The sequence below is a fragment of the Monodon monoceros genome, unplaced genomic scaffold (assembly GCF_005190385.1).
Source record: "Monodon monoceros isolate NGI ecotype Baffin Bay Population unplaced genomic scaffold, NGI_Narwhal_1 Super_Scaffold_11, whole genome shotgun sequence".
Taxonomy (NCBI): Eukaryota; Metazoa; Chordata; class Mammalia; order Artiodactyla; family Monodontidae; genus Monodon; species Monodon monoceros.
The window spans coordinates 47511208-47534539 of record NW_021703767.1 but is presented as its reverse complement, the minus strand read 5'-3'; the positions used below and the strand labels follow the sequence as shown (position 1 = coordinate 47534539).

At 40.0% G+C, this 23332-nt stretch overlaps 2 protein-coding genes across 7 annotated transcripts in view; one reads left to right on the top strand and one right to left on the bottom strand.

The window, feature by feature from the left end:
* CMSS1 (cms1 ribosomal small subunit homolog) overlaps window positions 1–23332 on the bottom strand; it is a 381357-nt gene that overhangs the window by 56953 nt on the left and 301072 nt on the right. The gene's annotated exons all lie outside the window — the stretch shown is intronic.
* The window catches only part of LOC114891139 (filamin A-interacting protein 1-like), a 191100-nt gene continuing 181140 nt past the window's right edge, over window positions 13373–23332 (top strand). For 3 of the 4 annotated variants that reach the window (XM_029215242.1, XM_029215239.1, XM_029215240.1), the window contains exon 1: window positions 13373–13866. The gene's annotated coding sequence lies outside the window, so the exon portion shown is untranslated. The remainder of the gene's footprint in view (window positions 13867–23332) is intronic. The other variant, XM_029215241.1, reaches the window with a different exon arrangement.

Sequence of the window (23332 nt, the reverse complement as noted above, 5' to 3'; positions counted from 1 at the left end):
TTGATTATGATGCTGATGGGACCTAATGGAAGATTCTGCCTGTCCAGAATCTGCTTTAAAGAGATAACTGGGCTCTGACAAGAATGGATCAGTTGAATTGTGGTTCAGTCTTTTTTTCCTGCCTCAATTCCCTTGAGAACTATTTTTAATATCATTAGTAATGATGGCTAAGCAGTGATCTTCAAAGGCTGTCTCCATGCCCGCCCCATCCCCACCCTACAATTACTCCCCTTGACAAGAGGTTCTAATTTTGGGATTGGGTCTGCAACTAGGTGATCATTCTATAAGTCTCTAAGTGGGAGATGGTATACCCTTGGGATCCCCAGATCTAAATGTGAACATGTATGGAGTGGAGGGGCTGGTACTGGGGAATTTTGTACAGATGCCTGAGATCCTGAGGTAAGTGGATTTGCTGATCAGCTAGTTTCCAGGTCTTGGTGATGATCCAGATTTCCTGGCCCCTGGACCACCTGAGGTATGGAACTCTGTCAGGCCTGGAGGTTTTACAGACATCCTCGAAAAGAGGACATTGCCTCTGTGGTGCTCTAAGGATTATGGTTCTCTGCTAGAGGGGACCACAAGAAGGCTCTCAGAAGAACCCAGGCCCTGATTTCAGGACAGACACTTCCTAGGAAGTTCCATCTACTGAACAGAGATGAAGATTGAGCAAAGGGCTTGGCACTGGCATTGGAGAGTTGCCTTAATTGATAACGGATTTAAAATAATCACAACAAAGCAGTGCAGAGCTCTGTAACCTATCAAGTATATTCATATTCATTATCTAAAAATGATTTTGAGTCCCCCTAAAATGCTGGAGGCCAGATGAGGAAACTGAGGCTTAGAGGGGTTAAATTGTTGACACTTGCATAGTTTGCCCACCTGCCTGTTTTTTTTTTCCTTATTTCTCTCCCTCCCTTTCTGCCCAACTTCCTTCCTTCAGTTTTAAAAAATATCCAGCTATTAGAGTTAACTATGGGCCATCTTATTTTAGAAAGGATTTAAGGCAGCTTACAAGGTGACGCACACACAAAAAAGGTAGTATAAATTAAAAGTGGGAGTGAATATGAAAGAAAAATAAGACTTAGAACTGAAATCAATCCAAGAGTTACACTAAAGATGTTATAATGACCTATATATTTGCAATTGATGGGGCACAAATTGGACTCTAAGTTTCTAGTTGCCAATGTGAAAAAAGGAAACCTTATCACTATTCAGAGTGGCCACTGGCTAAAAACAATAATAGCAACAACAACAAAACAACCATTTCCTCAGGAGAAGTATGATTTTGGGTTCTTAATAATTACAACACAAGTCAAAACGCACAGCAACTTCCTTTGATAACTTAACAGCTTTGAACTAGGCCTAAAAGGTAATTCTGGTTGTCACACAAGAGAAACTACCATGTCATGTTTTAAAGAACATGAAGAGTAGACTACCTCTCTGAACTCCTGCAGCAAATTCCATTTACAGAAACCAAAGCGGATGAGACCCAGTGAACTTATTAGTTGTTGAAACAGTTTCAGGACCAAGGGAGACAGGTAGGGTGACTATTTCCCCATTTGCTACAGGGGAAGAGACAAAAACCCACCTACCATGCTACAGGAATAAATAGGCCTTCATGGAGATATTTCACCTTATTTTGTAAATTGTTTTAACTTCATGATTAGGACTTGGTGGCAAATATTACACAACCTTTTTACATCTTATGTTTCTACTGAGGACTATTCCGGAGCACCACTTTCTATGTTGTACATCTTGCTGCCTTCAGGCCCCAGGGCCAGGGTTTATTTATGTTGGCTATTTTATACTTTCTTCACTCAACCCTCCAGTTTCCCTTACTTTTATGCCAAGGAATGAGCACAGAGTTTTTCCTTTTTATAATTTATATATGCAGAAAATACATCCAAGTCAGGAATGCCCCTTTCATCCACAGGAAGAATCTGGGGCTACCTGACTCATCGACATGACAAGCCCAGAAACAGAAAACGCAATCTGGCTGAAAGGCAAAAATGAGTGGAAACTTCTAAGCCAGTATACAGCTAAGGTGCTATGTCATATGAAATTAATTCTCTGAGGCCAACAATTAGAATCAGGTTACAGCCCATACATAATTCTGCCTGCTAATTACGTGACCCAATATTTATTTCAATGAGCGAGATGCCCAGCCATGACTTCCAAGTGTGGGCTTGGGGCAGAGGGAAGGGAGCAGCCAGCCAGAGAAATAGCCACCCCTTTCTTTTACAAACAGACATGTATCCCACGTCCCCAACTGAGACAATTTCCCTACCTTTCTAAGTGAGAGATCAGGTGTGTCATGCTCCTCCCTTTCCAGCAAAATGAGGCATTTGAGATCACGGAGCTCTTTAGTAAAATGCATAAGATGCCTGAAGAAGCTGAGTCTGTTCTGTCATGAGAACCTGGAGGTGAGATGGTAACAAAACCACCTTGTGTATGGGAAAGAGGAGGAAGCCAGGCAGGAATGGAGTGGCTGGAATGGTGTAGGTATGCATCTTTGGACTTCTGAAGATGTATATCCCCCCAACAAAGACATTCAGAGTGGCAATAAGAAGGAATGCCACTTGCCATATGGAAATGTTGGATGAATGAGAGTACCATGAACAGGAATCACTAAAATCCAGGGAATAAATGAGGACAACAGCCCTCACTTAAATGAGGTGTCAAGCAGTGCCCGAGGGGTTGGTGGGGCTGCGGAACAGCAGACACTGTATCTGTAAGCTGGGACCTCCCATGTGAGACTCACCAGTAATAGAAATAACCGCGTCAGCAGATGCTATCACCCTATGGTGAGTGACTGCTCTGTGCCAGGCACCACACCAAAAGCTTTATGCCTATGACCTCGCTGACGAGTGCTGCCCCCTCCCTTCCCACACAGCTCCCAGGTGGTCCTTTGCCATCTGGGGACATTTTTCCCCTTATGGGATGTCCTTGATGTTCAAACAAGTTAATGGCACCTGAATAACAAAGCTGGGGGCTGAGGATTGTGAGGATGGGGAGGCATCTACCCCATGACTGGTTTGCTGCTGGCCCTGAATCACGAGGCTGCTGAGAGGGTCAGGGTCACCAGCTGTGTGACCTGGGGGCCGATGGGAAGGTGTGACCTCCCCAACCTCTTGCTTTCTCCCATCATTCTTATTTCTGCCCCAAAATCGACACACGGTGAAAGAAAAGAAGGGAAAGACTGATGCCTATAGCTGAAGTGTGCAGTTTAATGGCCAGAAACCAGTCTTGTCTCATGTAATCAAATCATCATAGTGTTGGTGACAGAGTAAAGACAGTTGAAAAAACAGTTACTATTCCAACTCCCAATTTTCAAGTTATTGTTGGGGCTGAAATTTCTCTCACCTCAAGAGTTTTTATTCTGGAAAATATCCAAAGCACACTTTTTAGCCATATTCGGGTAACTGAAACATGAAAAAAACAGCAATGTTTTTCAGCCATATTAAACTCTAACCAGATGCTCTTAAAAACCTTTTTGCATGTACACAGCATCTTTTATTTTAGAGGAGAGTCATTTTATTTGCCCTGAATTATATCCACCGTAGACTGAAAATATTCTTTACGAGCCACAGTAACCCACTGAGGCATACAATCTCCAGAGAGGAAGCAAAGAGGACCCCATCGGCCTTTCTAATTCTCCCTCTGTACTCACACCACTGGGAATCCAAGTCAGATCAATTTAACAAACATTTACTGAATACTTTCTGCATACCAGGAACAAAGCTGAAGAACGTGGAAAGTTGGCATGAATTTAACCAACTTGCAAAGTGAAAATGACATGTAGGATTCCTGTAAAAAGTATTAGGGCCAGGACCCTACCTGAATAGCTCACCTGACTGTTTGGCTCACCTAAAAGGCAGTGCTTCTGGCACCTTTTCTTCTATTAACCAGTAGGCAAAGAGAGAAATGGCTTGGGAATTTGGAGGAAAAGCAGCATGGAGAAAAGCTATGACAGACTATTCTCAGGTCACCACCCTCAGGAAAACCCGAGCATGACCCAGCAGTACCTTGCTTGGTCCCCCACTAACCACTTTGACTCCTTCCATTCTCTATGTGAATGCCAGAAAGATCTTTTAAACATGTAAATAAACTATATAAACTTCCAGGTTAAAGCTCCATAGCAGTTTGCTTTTATACTTAGAATTACACCTGTACTCCCTACCACAAACCAAAGGCCCTGCCATGACTGGGCCTCCACTTACCCCTTCAGCCTCCCCTGTTCTCCTCCTTGGCCCACTATACCCCAGGCACACTGACCTCCTGCGGTTCCTAGAACATGCCACCCCGCTTCTTGCCTCAGAGCATTTATGTTTATTGTTCTCATACCTGGACCACTCCTCCTGGTCTAGCTCCTTCACAATACTCAGGTCCAGCTTAAATGTCACCTCTTTAGAGGTCTCCTCTGACATCCAAAGTGGGCCCTCCCCTCCCTCTCCATTCTCTGCCATGATTTTCTCTTACTTCCTACCATAGCTATAACACAAGTTATAATTAACTGATTTATTTGTTAACTTTTAAGTTATTTGATCCCTCCCATAGATTTAAAATTCCAAGATGGCAGGAACCAACAACATCTGTTTTTTTTGTCATATCTTCAGTGTTCCCGATAGTCTCTGGACACAGCAGAAAGGCAATAAATAATTGTTGGATGGATGAATAAAGTGAATATAATTGCAAATAGTAAATTAAAAAAAACAATAGAAGTGGGTCAGCTTTTTATTTTATGTTTTTGCTACCATAAATACTATTATACTACTGTAAATCTTGGATTTCTCTTTGAGGTTTTTCATGTATTCATTTTAACCAGGACCACCCTGACTGAACTTAAGAGGCTAAAAGAATGGAGACCTAACTTATGGCTACAATTAGAAAGTTTCAAAATGAATGCTTTATAACACCGGGTTTGGCATATAATACATTTTAAATAAGGGAGGATTAGCCCTTTCTCATTTAAAGATATTTGTGGTTGAAAGCAGAGCTGCTATTATGTATGTAGCACAGTGTTTCTTAAGAAAAATTACAAAAGAACCTTAAAGTCAAGCACCACAACACTAAGAATGGAGATTATATGATGTATTCCTGGAAAGCTATTGTGAAGCTGGTCTGAGTGGAACATCCTTGTCGCCCTGCCATCTGGCTCTGGCTTAGGATACCAAACAATGGAGTTGCATGGAAACTCAGAAGTACCCTGGGTACCAGGCCTTCCTCCCCACCCCTGCCCAGTGGCTAAAAATTAAGATCTGGAGTCTTCAGACTGTGTTCTGTCTGGTTCTTTGCCCCCTAAGAACCATGACTGGTCTGGCCACACCATAAAGGGAGGCCTAGAGTCCTCTTCCTGCCTAGGGATGCTCTCTGGAGGGCCCAGAGTGAGCCCTGGCCACTGGTTTACTGGATGCAGAGGAGCCTTTCTCTGATCACGTCTTGACTTGCTCAGCCCTTAGGATCAATCGTTCTCCTTGGTTTCCTCAGTGTATTTACTTTTTCTGCTAGGACTACAGCTGCTCAGCACCTAGTTTATTTGGATGGGGTTCAGCTTCCTTGTATAATTCTTGTCTTTCCATGTCTCCTGCTCCACATTCCCTAACTGCTGCTTGGGTTCTGCACCCATTCCCCATCCCCACCCCACAGGGGTCCTAGCATCCTTCATCAGTAAAGTACATAGAGGTGACACTAGTAGCCCCCTCAGGTCACAGGGATAGCCTTGCTTAAACCCAGGGATGACTTTGGGGAATCTGGGATATAGTGGCTTCCTTAAGGCTTTATGTCAAGTAGAGGGCACCCAGTGGTGTGAAATTTAAACCTGAGTTACACAATTTTCATGAATAAAACATGAGGCTAAAGTTAGATGAGCACTGAGTTTCTTCTCAGGAGAAACATACCAGAGTCCCACAAAGAGGCCTTCTGGTTCCAAGTCCTGAAGGTTTCCGACTATACCTCCCCGACTATAATTTTTCTGCTAAAATGCCTCTGGTGGCTCCCCACTGTCTATGGAATACAGTTATAACATCTGGCATCAAAGCATCAAGGCTCTTAACATCTTGGACCCAAATAAAAATTCCACATTACCTAAGACAAAGCTGGACACCATACCCCTGTCCTTCGGGCATGGGAGCAGCTTGCCACTGCTGAGCCCATCATGTGCTCTCGTGCCAGCGTGCCTGTGCTCACATGGTGCCCTCTGCTGAGAATGCTCTCCTTTACCCTTCCCCTGGCAGAAACCTACTCCTCCTCCCCCAAGGCATCCAGTTCAAATATTTCCACACCCACCTCTACCCCATGCAACCTCTCTGCCCCACAGTTCACATAGACTCAGACAGCACTATGTTTAGCCCTATGTTATAATGTATAAAGCATTACAATTAGAATTTTGATGTGTGCTTCTCCTACTAGATTCTGAGTTTTGCATGGTACATTGTGGGCACTCAGTAAGTATCTGTTGAAGTGAACTGAAAATTGTGTGCTTATACTTGTATACCTGTCCTTTAGGCTATTAAAGACAAAAGTTACTAAGGCAAGATTTGAGCTGAAAAATTAAACAAGCTTTCTGCTGATACAACATGTCTTTATAAGATGTGTCATTAGAAAGGAAAACAAGATTAGAATGAAACAACATTTTAAAGAGAAGAAGGGCTGATAGGGGAGAAATACTTCTAACTCATGTATTTTCCTGTTCACAAAGGAACTTTCTAGCCAAGAAGAAAACATTGGTCCAATTTGAGATGCTGCTGGAATTATTCCTTCTCTCCTTTTTTCTCTAGTTTTGGGAGAACTAGTACCCATTTGGAAAAGTAATGGAGATGCAAAAGTGAAGAGAGCTATGCAGTGATATATACCAACATGACTACAGAGTGATGATATAGCTATGCCAAGAGAAAAGCATTACATAATGACATCAAAATAGGACACTTGAGGAATGTCTTAGAGCTAAAACAGCTGTCACCTGGTATTTTGGCATTCTTGAAAGTATATGAAGAAATAGCACCTGGAAACCAAAAAGTACAAATTATTTGTAACAACAAGATTCCGAAGTCAAAAATATGTTTTCCTCATCTTTTTAAAAAAGTTAACCTGGTGACTTCCCTAGTGATCCAGTGGTAAAGAATCTGCCTTCCAATGCAGGGGACGTGGGTTCGACTCCTGCTCAGGGAACTAAGATCCCACATGCCACACGGCAGCTAAGCCTGCGCGCCGCAACTACTGAGCTTGCATGCCTCAACTAGAGCCTGCATGCCACAAACTACAGAGCCCACGTGCGCCACAACTACAGAGCCCATGTGCCCTAGAGCCTGCCCGCCACAACTAGAGAAGAGAAAACCCGTATGCCACAACTAGAGAGAAGGCTGCGTGCTGAAACAACGAGTACGTGCGCCACAACCAAAGATCCCGCATGCTGCAACTAAGACCCGATGCAGCCAAAAATAAATAAATAAATACAATCTTTAAAAATAAATAAATAAAAAGTTAACCTGTTAGCATCATTTTCACTTTAGAAAAATGTGAAACCCTAAAATATGTATAACTCCAAAACATTGCCCACAGGTGGGTTTCAAAACAAGAGAGAGTCACCCCTCATTACACCAGGTTTTCCTAAACAGACCTGTTTTACTGGGAGATACTTTTCTATTTTGCGGCTTATCCAGACCTCTTTTTTAAAAAAATTTTTTATCGGAGTATAGTGGTTTACAATGTTGTGTTAATTTCAGGTGTACAGCAAAGTGAATAAGTTATACATATTATTTAGACTTCTTATTTTTATGTATAAGTCACTAATCCCACCCTTAGGGAAGATGAAGGAGAGGATAATATGTGAAATTTAAATCTGTCAATTTTGCTGCTGGTAAATGTCTGTTAGGAAAAAGTTTAAAAGCCTGGAATTTAAAAGTGACTGATAGGTTTAATATGTGTGCTTTCTTCTTTCTTGACCTTCCAGCTCATTGAGATGTTGTTTTGAAGTTGCTTTACTCTAGAGTTGCTTCTTTCCTCTGTCCACTTGGTCAAAGTGGTTGGTGATGCTTCCTCCATACAATACATATTTATTGTGCTCTGACTGTGTGCTTGGGGCTGGGGCTACAGTGTTGGAAGGTGCACTCTGCTCTAGGAACTCCCAGTCTACTGGGGGAGAGACAAGTACGTTGGCAGTTGCAATTAAAGTGGGATTGAGGGTAAGGTGCAGTTAAGCTCTGGGTGCCTTGGGAGTACCAGGGAGGAACATAATCCACGTGGGGTGGGGAGAGGACAGTGGAAGGATGGGTCTGGAATCTGAGTCAGGAAAAAGTGAGGCATGCCCAGGAACACTGTCTGTGATAACCTGTGATCCAGCTCTGCTACTGACACCCCTGTATTTCTTTTCACAATTCACAGAAATAAACAAAAAACGACAGTTTTAAATGAGTTTCAACCTCACTATATTTTTAAGAACTGATACTGATATATCTCCCAACACCTTACAGACATCTGCAGTGATAACTATTAGTAAGAGCTGAGCAAAAGGCTTAGAGTTAGGTTTTCCTGGATAATTTTCAAGTCATCAATTGACAGACTCACAGAATATTAGTGCTTAAACAGAACCAAGATATCTTTCAGTGCAAAACCTTCACAGAGGAGGAAATTGAAGCTCAGGGTCAGTGAAAAAATAACCACTAGAAGATTAGGAATATTTTTTCCCTGCTATTTTCCTTCTTTACTTGGTTGCTTGGTCACCTGTAAGTAGGTGGAAAATGACCCTTTAGAGAATCTGTTCTGCTTATGTACACGTACTCATAATTCCATCAGCTGTCTGTTCTACTACAGAACTACGATTCAGCTCAGCTTTCCTCTTTCCTCCCCTGAAGATATCCATTTGCAGTAGACACTGTGACAGGAAGGCTATAGGAAGGGGAGAGGATGCCTGTCCTTGGGGCTCAGTTTTTGAAATTTAATTGACAGACTAATATTAATCCCATGGATCCAAAGAAATTTGAATCATGATGAAATTTATGATAATTATATTTTAGGATATACACAAGCAGAGACAGTTACGTTAGTTCTGGAAAAGAGGCCCAGTGGATACTGTGCAAATGGAAAATTAAGAATTATTAAAACAACAAATGGATATTATCTCATACAGTTGCTTATATTTCAAAAGTCTATACTATTAGTATAATTTTAAGCGAAAAGCTGTTCTTTAACCCTTTCAAAGCTGACTGAACAAAAAGTGAAAAGTCTGATTTAGGCCCACTGTGGTATGTCAGAATCTCTTCAATATGCCATGTGAAATGGGGAAGTTTGATAAGGAATTTACTTTTCTGTATTCATAAATACAATACTATAGCAATGCTGTCTAACAGAGATATAATACAAGGCACCTATGTAATGTTAACTTTTCTAGTAGTCTCATTAAAAAGAAAAATGGTAAAAATAAATTTTAAAAATTGTGGTAAAATATAAATAACATGAAACTTATCATCTTAGCCATTTTTGAGTGTATAATTCAGTAGAATTAAGTACATACGTTCACACTGTAGTGCAACCATCATCACTATCCATCTCCAGAATTTTTGCGTCACCCCAAACATAAATTCTATACTCATGAAACAATAACTTCCTATTCTCCCTTCCCCCAGCCCTTGCTAACCTTATTCTACTTTCTGTCTCTATGAATCTCACTATTCTAGGTACCTTATACAAGTGGAATCAGACATTTTTTATTCTTTTGTGACTGGCTTATTTCACTTAGCATTTGTCTTCAAGGTTCATCCATGTTGCAGCATATATCAGATTTCCACTCCTTTTTAAAGGTTGAATAATATTCCATTGTAGGTATATACTACATTTTGCTTATCTACTCATCTGTTGTTGGACATTTGAGTTGTTTCCACTTTTTGGCTACTGTGAAGGTAAAAATAATTCGAATGTATTTTATTTAACTCAATATATCCAAAGTATTAATATTTCAATATGTAGTTAATATAAAAATAATTAATGAGATACCTTATTTTTTTTGTAGTAAGTCCCTGAAATTCAATGTTTATTTCACAATTATAGCACATCTCAACTTGGATGAGCCAAATTTCTTGTACTAACTAGCCACATTTAGCTAGCAGTTAATATAGGAGGGTTTGCAGTCAAGATTCGGTAAATCATGACTCCTCCTGGAATATATCATAGTGGATAATTCTACTTTATTGGTTCTCATACAACTCAAGTGTTTAGAACTGGGGCTCTGGAGTCAGACCAATCTAAATTCAAATTTCAGATCTCTCACTAATTAGTTCAATTATGTTAGAAAGGTTGCTTAGTATTTCCAAATGTCAGTTCCTTTACCTGTAAGGTGGAGAAAAATACAATTTCTCCCATAGGGCTGTTGTGTGGATTAACATTAGGTAACATGGGGCTTCCCTGGTGGTCCAGTGGTTTAGAATCTGCCTTTCAATACAGGGGACGCAGGTTCGATCCCTGGTCAGGGACCTAAGATCCCACATGTGTTGGGGCAACTAAGCCCGCGAGCCACAACTACTGAGCCCGCCCGCTCTGGAGCCTGCTTGCCACAACTAGAGAAGCCCACGTGCCTGCAACTAGAGAAGCCCGCACACCGCAACAAAGAATAACCCACGTGCCACAACGAAGACCAAGCACAGCCAAAAAAAAGAGCAACACAAAGTGCTTAACATAGTGCTGCCACAAAATGTTACTAATAAGTGGTAAGTTTAATAAAAATAATCCACTAGATAATATATTCACAAAGGCAAGTACCATGTCTGTCTTTTAATGTGCCTGACACATAGTGGGCACTCAATTAATTAAGTGAATAAATATAGAACTCTTCCTTCAGTCGTTATAAACTTTAACTGGTTTCCATGACATCTTTGCAGAAGTAGCATAACGATTTGCCATGAAGATACAGATGGCTTGAGGTACAGAAAGAGTATGAGATTCTTATCTTCTTCTTTTTACCTTCCTTTTCATTAAAAAAACATTATTTCTTTTCCCTCTCCTTGAGGGAGTAGGGTTGATGAGGCTTAAAAGACTGTAAAGGTGGTGGAAGCAGCCGGCAAGGTGGGAAGACTGGTTACACACAGAGGCAATGAGCAAATTAGTAAATACTTTGAGGATAACAGAAACCAAATTATCCTCACTGTTGGGGGAGGGAGTCACAAACACGGAAAGGGTAAAAGTTAGAACGCTCCATGGTGTTAGATCAGAACTGGAGCTACCAATTTGATCTCTCTGGTATTTGATAGAGATAGAGCAACAGATATGGCTGTGAGTGTGTGTCTATTTCCTAGCTCTTTTGGCTGAGAGGGTCTAGAGGCAATGAGCACACCCTTGTCCAGTGAGCACACCCAATGCCCAGATCTTGGTTTCCATATACTATTTTCCACAATGGACCCAGGTCACCTTGAAGATGCGGATAATTCCAGGGCTGGGTAGAGAAAGTACAAGATGTACATGGAACATTTTCTTGTGCCAGAAAGTAAGAAAGTACTCAGAAAATGATGAGGACTTCTCAAAAGGACACAAGAGCCAGCTGGAGGAGCTTCCACTTGCCAAATCTGGGATCATTTGGGCATCAAAATAAATAATGATATTAATGGAGTATAAGCCTCTGAATAAAATAGGAATCTATAACTGCATACTGATATAAATAAATACAAAAATAAAGAGGGGAGAAGGGAAAGCTCTGCCCTACAGTAGAAAGTTTACTTAGGAACAATATATTTATTTACATAGTCTCAAATTATCTTCCCAGAAAAATATTTATTAATTGCAAAGGGAAAAACTATAACTTTACAGTGGAAAAATCTGGCATGTACCACCTTAACAAAGTGGGGCTGGTATGGACCAACTCCATTAACGTGTCTCCTCATATGACTAACTAAGAATAATACAACATTGCTTCTGTGATATTCCTGCCCCAAAATGCACAAACTCAGTCTCATAATAAGGAAATATCACACCAACCTAAGGTGAGGAACATTTTACAAAATGTACCCTTCAAAAATGTCAAGTCACAAAAGACAAGGAAAGACTGAAGAACTGTTCAAGATTGAAGGAGAGCCATGACAACTAAATGCTCTACATATAATCCTGGACCAAAAGAAAAAACAAATTTTCTCTCAACAAATGATATTATTGAGACACTTGGTGAAAAGTTGAATGGGAACTATGGATTAGAAAGTAATACTGTACCAATATTAATTTACTGAATTTGATAGTAGTACTATAGTTATGTAGAAAAGTGTACTTGCTTTTAGGATAACAACACTGAAGCATACAAGTCGATTCAGAAAAATATATACACACACGTATATAAAAAAAGGGGGTGGTTGGGAAGAGGGACACTGGAGGAAAAAAGGTGGAGGGGAAAGGAAGGAGGGAGGGAGAAAGCAAATGTGGTAAAATGCTAAAAATTGGAGAACTTGGGTGAAGAGTATAAAGGAGTTCTTTATTATTCATGTATATTTTCTGTAAGTTTGAAATTATTTAATGATAACAGCTAAAAATAAAGAGCATAGGTTTCGGTGTAACTCAGATCCAAGTTTGAATTCCAAGTCTGATACTTATCATCCATGAGACTCTAGGGAAGTTATTTAATTATTCTGAGCTTTGGTTTTCTTATTTGATCACCAATACAGGACTAACTGAAAGGGATGCTGTGAGGATTAAATAAAATAATGCACAGATTGAGCACCTGGCTGGTGATGGGTTTGCCTGGTAGAGGGCCTGATACCTAACTGGTGAGGCAGTACATAACTTGCTGAAGAAATGAACACGCTCCTTCCTCCTGCCCCTCCCCCTCCAATCAGAATAACTGATACCACTTAGAGAAAATTAGATTCTTCAAATTTTAGTAATGTAAAGTATGAGATTTTTCTTAACACCTGAATAATATAAAACAAAAATGTTCAATAATCATAATAAATACTATCATACATTTGAATGTTGCTCTGAAGTTTCCTCAGCACTTTGCACCCATGTCTCATGTGACACTGAGTGGAACAGGCAGGCATTCAAGTTAAAGTTCAACACAGCGTTAATAATAGCGAATTTCTGTAGTGCCTTGGGTTATGACTGTCAAAGAAGAGGGCATGCCCTTGTTACTTAAACCTTGAAGGAGGCTTGCATCTGTTCTTGGCTGCAGGGTACAAAATAAGGTGCAGTCTAATGTCCACTGGGGCATCTGTTCTTAAGATGCTGGCACTGCTGTTTGTTTGTGGTTCAGCGTGTATCTGGGGCAGTGACAAGGCAGAGAAGGTGAAGCAGGTTGTGCCTGGGAGGTTTCTTCTCTCAGCCAAGATGTGCACATGAATTTGAAATTATCCAAGAGGGTAGTTTCAGAGTTGCCTGCCAAAGAGTGCTGTCTCCTAATCTGGAGAGCAGCTGCTGGGCACAGGCATGCCAACATACACACAAACACATACACACAGACACACTCATGGAGCCTATACCTGCCTCTACTTGTCTGCTCTGGGCAGATGGCTTCTGGCTTTTGGGTCGCCTCATCCTGCAGCTCAGTATGGTTAGACCCTTTCTTCCGTGGAGACTGGCAAGCTGTGGGGTGAGAGATCCTGCAAGGTCGCCTGTCTTCAGAGTATGAAGGACACTGCCCGGAGAGGGAGGAGGGTTATATTTAGTGTTTGGGCCCAGTCAGTGTTGGGCTCCCCACTGCCTCTCCTCTGCGGAACTCTCAGTGGCCCCTGGTTGCAAGTTCTCCGTGGCTTTGAAGCCTGCAAAACAAAAACTGAGAGGGTGTCCAAAAAAAAAAAAGAAGAAAACGTTGTTGGTCCCTGGATGCCACTGTTGGATTTTGGTGGGGATGAGAAGAGAGGACCACTGGGTGTGATCAAGCAAAGGCACCTGCACGGTAAGGTAAGTGTCCCTATTGCTACTGAGAAGCAGCTTTGGGGATGTTTCTGTGTTATCCAACAACCAGGAGCTGCCAACACTGCTCTCCAGGAGCAAGAGCTTCTGGGCATTATGCAAAGGAATAGAGTAAATCTCAGGTGGGATTAAGGGCTTATGAAGGATGATGACTTTTAGGCTAATATGAGTAACAGCTGCTTGCAAAATGGAGGAACTATCCTGACAGTAGGTATGTTTTGATAAACTGGTAGGTATGAAAGAAGACCAAAATAAAATCTTAAATTGTTATCCTCTTTAGAGTAAGACAACTGGTCAAAAATTTTTAAAAAGTGGTTTGGGCAAATGACTTTCCTTGTTAATAGCTTGATTTTGTAAACTGATGTAAATGATTAATACATAATTTCAAAAACATCAAAAATGTGATAACAATGGAGAAGTATACTGGATAGGCTAGACGGGAGAGGAGGAATTCTCTTTTCATGGAAAGACAGAAGAAACCAGCATCTTAAAATGGCAACTAGAAGTATTCTTTTTTCTTTACTTTTGTTCATGTTTCTTTGATGCTAAGACTTGATGAATGAGGGCCAGAAAACAGAAGCACATTTTTGAGGTAGGGTTTTGGAAGGTCTTGGAAGACACCTATAACCCCAAAGAACACGATTGGATATCTATGGCACAACAAATCTCAGTGTCAATGGGAAATAATGCCAGATTGCTGCCAAATGATACCAGAGAAAGTTCTGCTTGCTGTACTTGCTCAGTGGGAGTATTAGTCAATGTTTAGGGTGAATGCATAGCTTTGAGTACAGATCCCCATTCAAGAGAGATACGTGTTCAGCTAAATTTCTTGTGACATATTCAATCACATATCAACTGATGATCACATATCTTCAATATCTATGCAAGTCTCAGGAAGAACTGCAAGAAAAGCAATACATATACTGCTTAGCTACATTCACCATGTTTCATGTGTGTATTAGGTTTGTAATAAGGGAGAGCAGGGGGTAGCGTGGAGAGAACTCTTCCAAACTATGGCAATGTTCTTCTAGCTGCAGCTAAAAATGATTTTCCTATGATGACACGTTCCAATATATCAATCTTCTATCCCTCAAAACCAAATATTCCAGGTAAATATACCTCTACAGTTATCAGTTGATGCTATTATGAAACTCACATTATACTTAATTAAAAATCAGCATAGGGCTTCCCTGGTGGCACAGTGGTTGAGAATCTGCCTGCCAATGCAGGGGACACAGGTTCGAGCCCTGGTCTGGGAAGATCCACATGCCGCGGAGCAACTAAGCCCGTGAGCCACAACTACTGAGCCTGCGCGTCTAGAGCCTGTGCTCCGCAACAAGAGAGGCCCTGATAGTGAGAGGCCCGTGCACCGCGATGAAGAGTGGCCCCCGCTTGCCGCAACAAGAGAAAGCCCTTGCACAGAAACGAAGACCCAACACAGCCAAAAAAAAAAAAATCAGCATAGACACTTCAAGAGCTCTTTGCTATTGAAAAATAGCAGCAATAATATTCATGGGCTATTTCTACTTCTTTAAGACAAATATGTAGGGCAATTAAGACAGGTCTACTCTTGGAAGAGTTTTTCAGGTAATTTCCCAAAGCAATGTAGAGTTTGGGTTCTTATGATAATCAATGCAAAAATACTCTGTAAAAATTCTGCGATGAAGGAAAGTATTGGTTATAAGCAAAGACGTGCAAAAAAATTTTTTAAAAAGTTTAGCTTCTGTTAAAGTTCATATGTAGTTGTCTTTTTTGCTTAAACTTTTTTGTTATTGAAGTAAAAAATTTGTTAGCCAAGAATTGATCTCAGGTAGTGGCATTGTCATTGGAGATGGAGATACTTTATTGTGGCTTCAAAATGATGATCTATTTGCCTATTGTATGAGACAGACGTTGCAATGTGCCAAGAGTTTGGCAGGTCCAGGAATAGGGAAAAACAAAAGTAAAGGGCCCTGTATTCTTCAGAATAGAGTCCATGTTATTCCTTGTCTTAACGTAAAGGAAAATTTTCATTACTACTGAAATATATGCCTCGCCTCTTCAGTATGTTACATTAAAAAATATTTAAAGAAAAAAATGTTAATTGCTTTTATTTGCCTTAGGACAGAACTAGTGGCCACCAGCATTTAATAGCCATTCATACTGAGCACAGAATAACTTTCTTGTTTCATTATAATTAGGTAGAACACTTCTATAGTAAAAGGGCTTAATTAGTTTGCTCATTTATTCATTCATTCAACAAACGCTTAGAGTGCCTACTACGTGCTGGGTTACCGGGGATACAGCAGTGAGTGGGGCTAACATGGTTTCTACATGCTCTGAGTGTAGAAATCTTCACGGAAGGGCTGATTATTAGTGATTTGAACCTTTATAATGTTCATGTTGTTTACCATGGTATTTTCAACTTTATTTCTAATTAAAAGACCGGAACATTTTTTTTCCTACTTAAAATAGTTTATTTAGTGTCTTCAAGATAGGGGGACAATTCCAGGGACCAAATAATCGGATTGGAATATACATTTTAGTGCAAATACTTGAATCTTCTTTGAGGGATGTTGACATTTCTGTTCTAAACACAGATGTCAGACAATAGGCTCACATACTGATAGTTTGCTCCTTCAGAATTGGGTCGGACAAGAAGTCCCTAAGGAGGACATTAGAGCAAAATTTGTATTAAGCCTCATAGCTATCTGGGTCTCAAATCTGAGGAAAGTTCAAGATGTTTCTGTGTAATCTGTCTGACCGGAGGCTACAACTAAAAGAGCAGAATACTGTGTTTCTCATCTTGGTTGAGGAAACTTTGTATAATGGCATCAATCTTAACAACAGTGTCATTTTACACCTAGGAGGTGTCCTACATTGTTTACAGAATTCGAATATCCTCACTCACTTGATACTAGGGTGGCCCGGCGTGATAGGAAAGGCAGGTATTATTCCCTGTTCAGCAGATGGAAAAACTAAGTTTTAGACCTTTAAGGGATCAGCCCAGCTAATGTTCTCTCTAATGCACAGTCTCATTAAGTAATTTCTCAAATGAAGGACTAGAAAAATTCTGAGATTTCAACATAAGTACTCACAGTTCGGACTACTGTTTGGAGGTGGGAGCAGCCAACTGGGAACTGACGCTAGGAGAGTTTCAGGCCTCCCCACACCCTATCCTCTTCCTGCCTCTGTTCCCTTCTACATACTCACCGTACAGTTCTTTCCTCTGGCCCTCAAAAATACCAGTTTAGTTTCTAAAAGAGATATAAGCTACTGCTTTTTTCTTCTTTTTAGGAAGGGAACGGGATAGTATAATAGTACACTCATCTATATGTGAATGCTAATGGAATTTTAAACTGCTGGTTAGTACCAAAAGCCCGACAACATAAAAAGCTGTCAAATCAGATTAGACCAATTGTCCACCCAGCCCAGATCCTGCTGGGCTGGAAGCATAAGTGGGCCCTTGAGAGAAGCAGTTTATCATGGGTAAGAGAAAAGTTCACAGGAAAAAATTTTATATGAGGGAAAATGGTAACCTGAGAGCTATACCAACTGAGATATATCAGTTAACTGAGAGCTATATCAAGATAGGCAGAGCTGAACAGGCCAGTCTTGAGTGAGTGAAGAAGGTCTTCCTGGTGGATTTTAAGAGAGTAAACTGATCTGCTGGCAACTGAGATACTGAAGGTAGCAGTGTGTAGGGCGCCACTCATAGCTAGTACTGTCTGTTACTACTAGCTATGATCGATCGAATGCACTTTATTTCTTCCTTACATTTTTTCCTGGAATTTGTTTTGTGCCTATTTAAGGTTTATGGTAATTGTTTGTGGGCTTTTAGCTACTTTTCTCTCAGGGCTTGGAAAGAATGTCTTAGATCTCCCTGATAGATTTAGGGCCGATCCTTTGACTAGGAAAGTAGAATTCAGGGGAGGATAGGAGTGTGGATAAAGCAGAGGCTGCTTCTGCGCTTCTTCGAGGAGCTGCTGCTCCAGGCCCTGAAGCAGAAAGAGACAGAGGCAGCTGCCTCTGAGCCATGGTATTAAACTGCCAGGTTGTGACTAGGGACACCAGCTCCTTAGTTTTCAGCTGCTCCAAACATCTTCACACGTAGCTATTTTAAGAACCTTTGCATTTGATCAGGGAGCATGTGGGGTTGAGCCTTGTGTTTTCCATTTCAGTTTTAGATCCTAAGCAGATGCAGTTAGTAGTTCAGAATTTAAAAACTTATTAGTGTATTTCCCCCCAACCAGTGCAAAAATAACTTCATATTGGGGAGGAAAATCATGGAATCGAGATGCAGACTTGTTTCTTAAATAAAATTAAAAGAATTTAGAACTTGGATTTTTTAAAAAATCACTAATATTTCCCATCACAATTCTTATTTGGGAAATTTTGGCTAAAAGTATGAAAGAATAAATAAAATCATTTGGCTAGACTCAGAATAATACATAACTATTTGTGCTAGTGCCCATTAATCTAACCCTATATTCTACTTATTATGCTTGGAATATTGCTGACAAGGACATCTTTGTATATTAGGGACATTTAGGATTGCCTCATGATAGCAAATGGTGATTTACCACTTGAACTTTGACAATCAGAGAAAGGTATCCTCTAAGATACCTCACCACCCTCCCTGAAGAGATAGAGTTGAAACAAGAATGAAGGCAACATAAAACAAAAAATTCTTTCTTTTAAAAATCTTTTAAGCTAAGTATCTGTAAATTCCTCTAAAATTTATACAGGTCTTCCTTGGTCTGTTGAAATTCTATATCTCTAATGGTCCACCACATATCTATGAATCTGAACCAGAGTTGCCCAATCTCTTAGTTTAAAAGATACATTTGTACTCTTCAGGAGATTCAACAAAGCAGAAGTGCTGGAATCTGCTGTTTGGATCCAGCTCTGGAAAAATAAAGGAGGTATGGTAACCAATTGTCCAGGTGCACCAGGGACTGAGGGATTTCCCAGGCTTCAGGACTTTCAGTGCTAAAATCAGGACTGTCCTGGGAAAACCAGGGGAGTGGATCACCCTAAATGGAGAACACATACCTGAAATGATCCAATTATAGAGGCTTATTGCTGTAGAGGACTGGGGTACAGAAACCAAGTGCCCCAATTCTCAGTCTGGTGCACTGTATACATGGCAGACTCCTTGTTTAGGGAGATGGGGGGAGAAGTTTGGTCACAAGATTCATCTGTTTATGGAGTTTCACCCTTCCTAACACAAGAGGAGACCTGAAGGCACAATAACAAAGTGTCATCTGGAAGCTTGGGAAGTTCAAGTTTCCCAATGAATTGGCCCAGCTTCCCAGGAAAACAACCAAAACCAAGGCTCCAAGATTATTCAGGTATTCCATAGTTATATCTTTTGTTTAAGATTTTACAAGGGCAACATATATGTGCTCACACAAATTTAAGGGGAAACAGTGCACAAAGCATACAAGTCTGCTGAACCACTAGAACAGAGTAAGAACAGAATAAGGGCTGTCTGAACCGAATATACCAATATCAAACATAATCCCAGTTAGAACTAAACCACTAAATGGATGTATTCATTACCATAGATTTTCAGTGGAAAAAAAAAAAAGAAATTTTAGGGTACTAAAATAAACAAAGGAAAAAGAATCCTTAGAAAATAACTGATATGGTCTGCTCCTCTCATTTCACAGATGAAGAATTGAAGCCTGAGGAAGTTTTCCCAAGGTCTTAGAACTAGTTAGTGGCAGAGAAATATGCCTGTTTTTCTGAGATAGTTAAAAATGATCAACCTACAGAAATTCAACTCTCTATTCTTGTGTAACAATGCCTATCAAAATTGCACTGTCTAATGTAAAAAGCCACCAGGCAAAAACCCATGCAGAAAACTTCAAGTAGCTGCCTCCAAATATACATAGTTGCCTGATAAATATACAATTACAAGGGAATATAAGCTGATTTTAGTAACAGAGACATTATTGCATATTCAATATCTGTCAAAACCAACAGGCACCACTGCTGCCCCACAACAGCCCATACTCAATATGGGAGGGTATCACAAAAGAAGATGACTCAGGCCATATTTGGAAGGAGCATATACTTGTCCATTTGTTTACTTATTTTTGTAACAAGCAAATGCCAGGCAACCCAATTTTGATCTCAGAATTATATAGTAACATCTAGATAAGGAGTCACGCTGAACCACTAGAACAGAGTGAGGGCTCTCTGAATATATCAATATCAAACAAAATCCCAGTTAGTACTAAACCAGTAAATGGATGTACTCATTATCATAATACATAATGCTTAAGAGCATGGATTTTTCCAGATGGCATCATGGGTTTTAATTCTAATTCTGTGTGGTCTTCAAAAAGTTACTTAACCTCTCAAAGTTTAATTTTCCTCAGTCATAAAATGGAGATAATAATTGTACTTGCGTTTTGAGGGACAATAAATGAGAAATATAAAAGGTTAAGTACAGTTAGTGGCAAATAATAAGTGCTCAGTAATCAGGAGATATTATTATCATTATTAATAATACAGAAAACTCCCACCATGGTGTTATAGATTGGGTCTAACAAAATTCAGTCTTGAAAGTGTGGTATGTCAGGTCTTTCAGAGAAGCTGATAAATGTTACAAGACCCAGGATACACACAGACACAAAATTTGGATCCCTTGGACCAAATTAAGAAGTCTTGGGCTAGAAATGTCACCTAGAAACCAAGGGAACTGGCATTTGAATGATGTGTTTTCTTTGGGACCCTAAGAACCACTGCTTTAGACACTATATGCCCCCAGACAGGTGTGAGTTTAAAATGCCAAATTTTGTGGTTTTGGCATAAAAAAAATTCCAGAAAGTTGATTATTAAAGGTAAACCACAAATTTCTTTGACCTATGTTAAATTAAGTAGGAATATCCTTTTCCCTTCCTTGAGATTCTCTAGCCATAAGCAAGTCACTATTATTCTTTTTTTTGCAATTCTTTTGCTCTCTCCTCCCATAAAATTTAGATCATGTAATGGAAGTTCCATCAAAATATGATAATTTATGGGCCCACAGCCCAGAGGATTTTGAGGAGACAATGAAATTCCTAATGTGTGCAAAATATTCCAGAATGGGAAATGACTCTTCCTGTGTACCAGTAATTATTTATGTAACAGTACCTTGGGAGAATGTTAATGGTAGAGCATTAAATTCCTCCTTTTAAAACAAGGCACTTCCACAGGGTTTTATATCTTCTTTCCTAATTTGGAAAGACAGCATTTGTACACACAAAATAGCAAGTTTTACTATTTTACTGTTAAGTGGTTAGGTCAGGTTTCAGACAGACTGTCCTGATGCATTAATACCTGCCAATTGTGTGGAAGGAAAGCTCCAGTTCAAACCATGACAGAGTTGTGGATCCATCACTATTAAAGTAAGCAAAGTAACCAGCAAATTCCATAACAAAAAAGTGCCAAAAGAGGCCATAATGCCTACTGAAGGGAGAAAAACTTTAGTTTACCTCAAATTCACATGCAGTTAGTAATTTCCCCAGATGGCATCATAAAACTGCAATCATGACCAAAATAATCTAAGTTATTTCAGCACGTAATTCTATTATTATGTTCCCATCCACATCTGGATAGTTCATTTGTAAAAGGCAATTTCAGTTGAGAAAAGAACTCAAAAAGTTCCGCTAGGTCTAGTGGAACTAATCTGTATATAAACAAGGAATTTTTTTAAAGCAGTATAGAAGAAAATAAAGATTTTCACCTGTACTTGCAGCACTAAAACAGTAGTTCAGTGTGAACTGGTAGCTACAAATTTACTTCTCTTGGTTCTGTCACAAAATCCATAAGAACTTAATGCTTTCAGGGTTAGATCAGATACACGTTAGTGGCAAAATGCCCGTCACCATTTTAGTGGGGCTTTTGCATTTCAATCCATTGCCCTAGTGACCAGAAAACATTTTCCTTGGTGTTTCCGTTAGCATATTTCTGCTATCTTATTAATTTTCAGCAGTTTTTTTAAACAGCAAAATAACCTCTGGTATTTTAAAATTTCCAAAAATGTGAAAACATACTATAGGGATCAGAGTATCAGCCTGGGATTAGTGGAACAGCCAGTCAAACACCACTTGAGTGAATCAGATGGCATTTAACTCATCTAAAGGATTCCAAAGGGAGTTTGCACTCCTAGCAGGAAGGTGAGCAACATGCCCTAGCACAGGGTAGGGTACAAGCTTCTGAATCTAAAACTCTCACAAGGACACACAGTTACAGAAGATGATGCCCATGCATGAAGGCAGACCTTGTTTTTTTTTTTAACTAAGTGATCATTCTCTAGGTCTCAACTGTTCTTTGGGTAAAAAGCCAAAGTAGGGCTTCTTGGAACAATCCTCCACCAGGTAGCTCTAGATCCTCTGCCACTGTTTCTCACTATCTCCACCAGAGTCCTTGCCCCAGAGGTCCTACTGTACCTTGCTTAATCCTGAGATTAATAAATCTGTCCAGATGGGAGGATTGTTGAAACAGATCCAGATTAGCAGATTTGTAGAATGGGTGCAGCCTAGACTGGCCTGGAGGAGGAATGTGATTCCACAAAGTCAGACATCATCAACAAGTGTACACCTCTGGTGGTATTCTGCAGTCTGGAAGCATGCACTTTTGCTTGTAATGGTATCCTGACTGTCCCGACTTGTTTCTGTGTCCTTATGATGAATCAATCTCTTCTGATTTACTGAGGAGGTATTTAGGTCTGATTGTTCCATTAACCCCAGCCTATCACTGACAGTAATTTCATATTTCCTGCATATCTTATGCCTAGCACACATAGATGTGTTATTTAATTGAAACTATAGGAAGTATATTCTGACTGCCTTGGTTTCTAGACTCCCAAGCACAACTCTATTCACACCAATAAATGAGTCTGATGGCGAGAAGCTACGTGAAAACAAATGACTTCCAAGATGAGTTTTATGTGAGAAAGAGTGAGAAGAGGAAGCTCACTGATTAAAAAGGGTTTTGTTTGTGGAGAAGTGGGTGGTGAGAACAATAGTTAAGTATGGGCTTCTGCAAAGGTAACTAATCTGAAACATCTCCTGGGATTGTATCATCTTGACCTAGCAGTTGTTTTTCTTTCCTACTTTCCAAACTACCTCTGTGTAAGGATTAATGACCTTCCCTCAGCCCATTAACTCAGACCATCATTAATCTCCAGGAAATACCTTGTCAGTATTGCTTAAAGGATACATGAGAAATGCTTTGTTTTACATTAAAAATGGTTAATCATACAGCTCTTTAACTACCCTTTTCAATGATTACTGAGTCTTCTTGGAATTCCCTTTGCCCCAGAATTTGTTAATATTTTACTCATAGTCTTACTTGTAAGCTGTGAAGTTAAATAGAAACTGCAATTGATCCAAAAGAAATGCCTTCCTGGAGGGTAAACTGAGTTTTCAAAAACACATGTAAAAAAGGATGTTACTAAACTAAATTCCTGTAATTCATA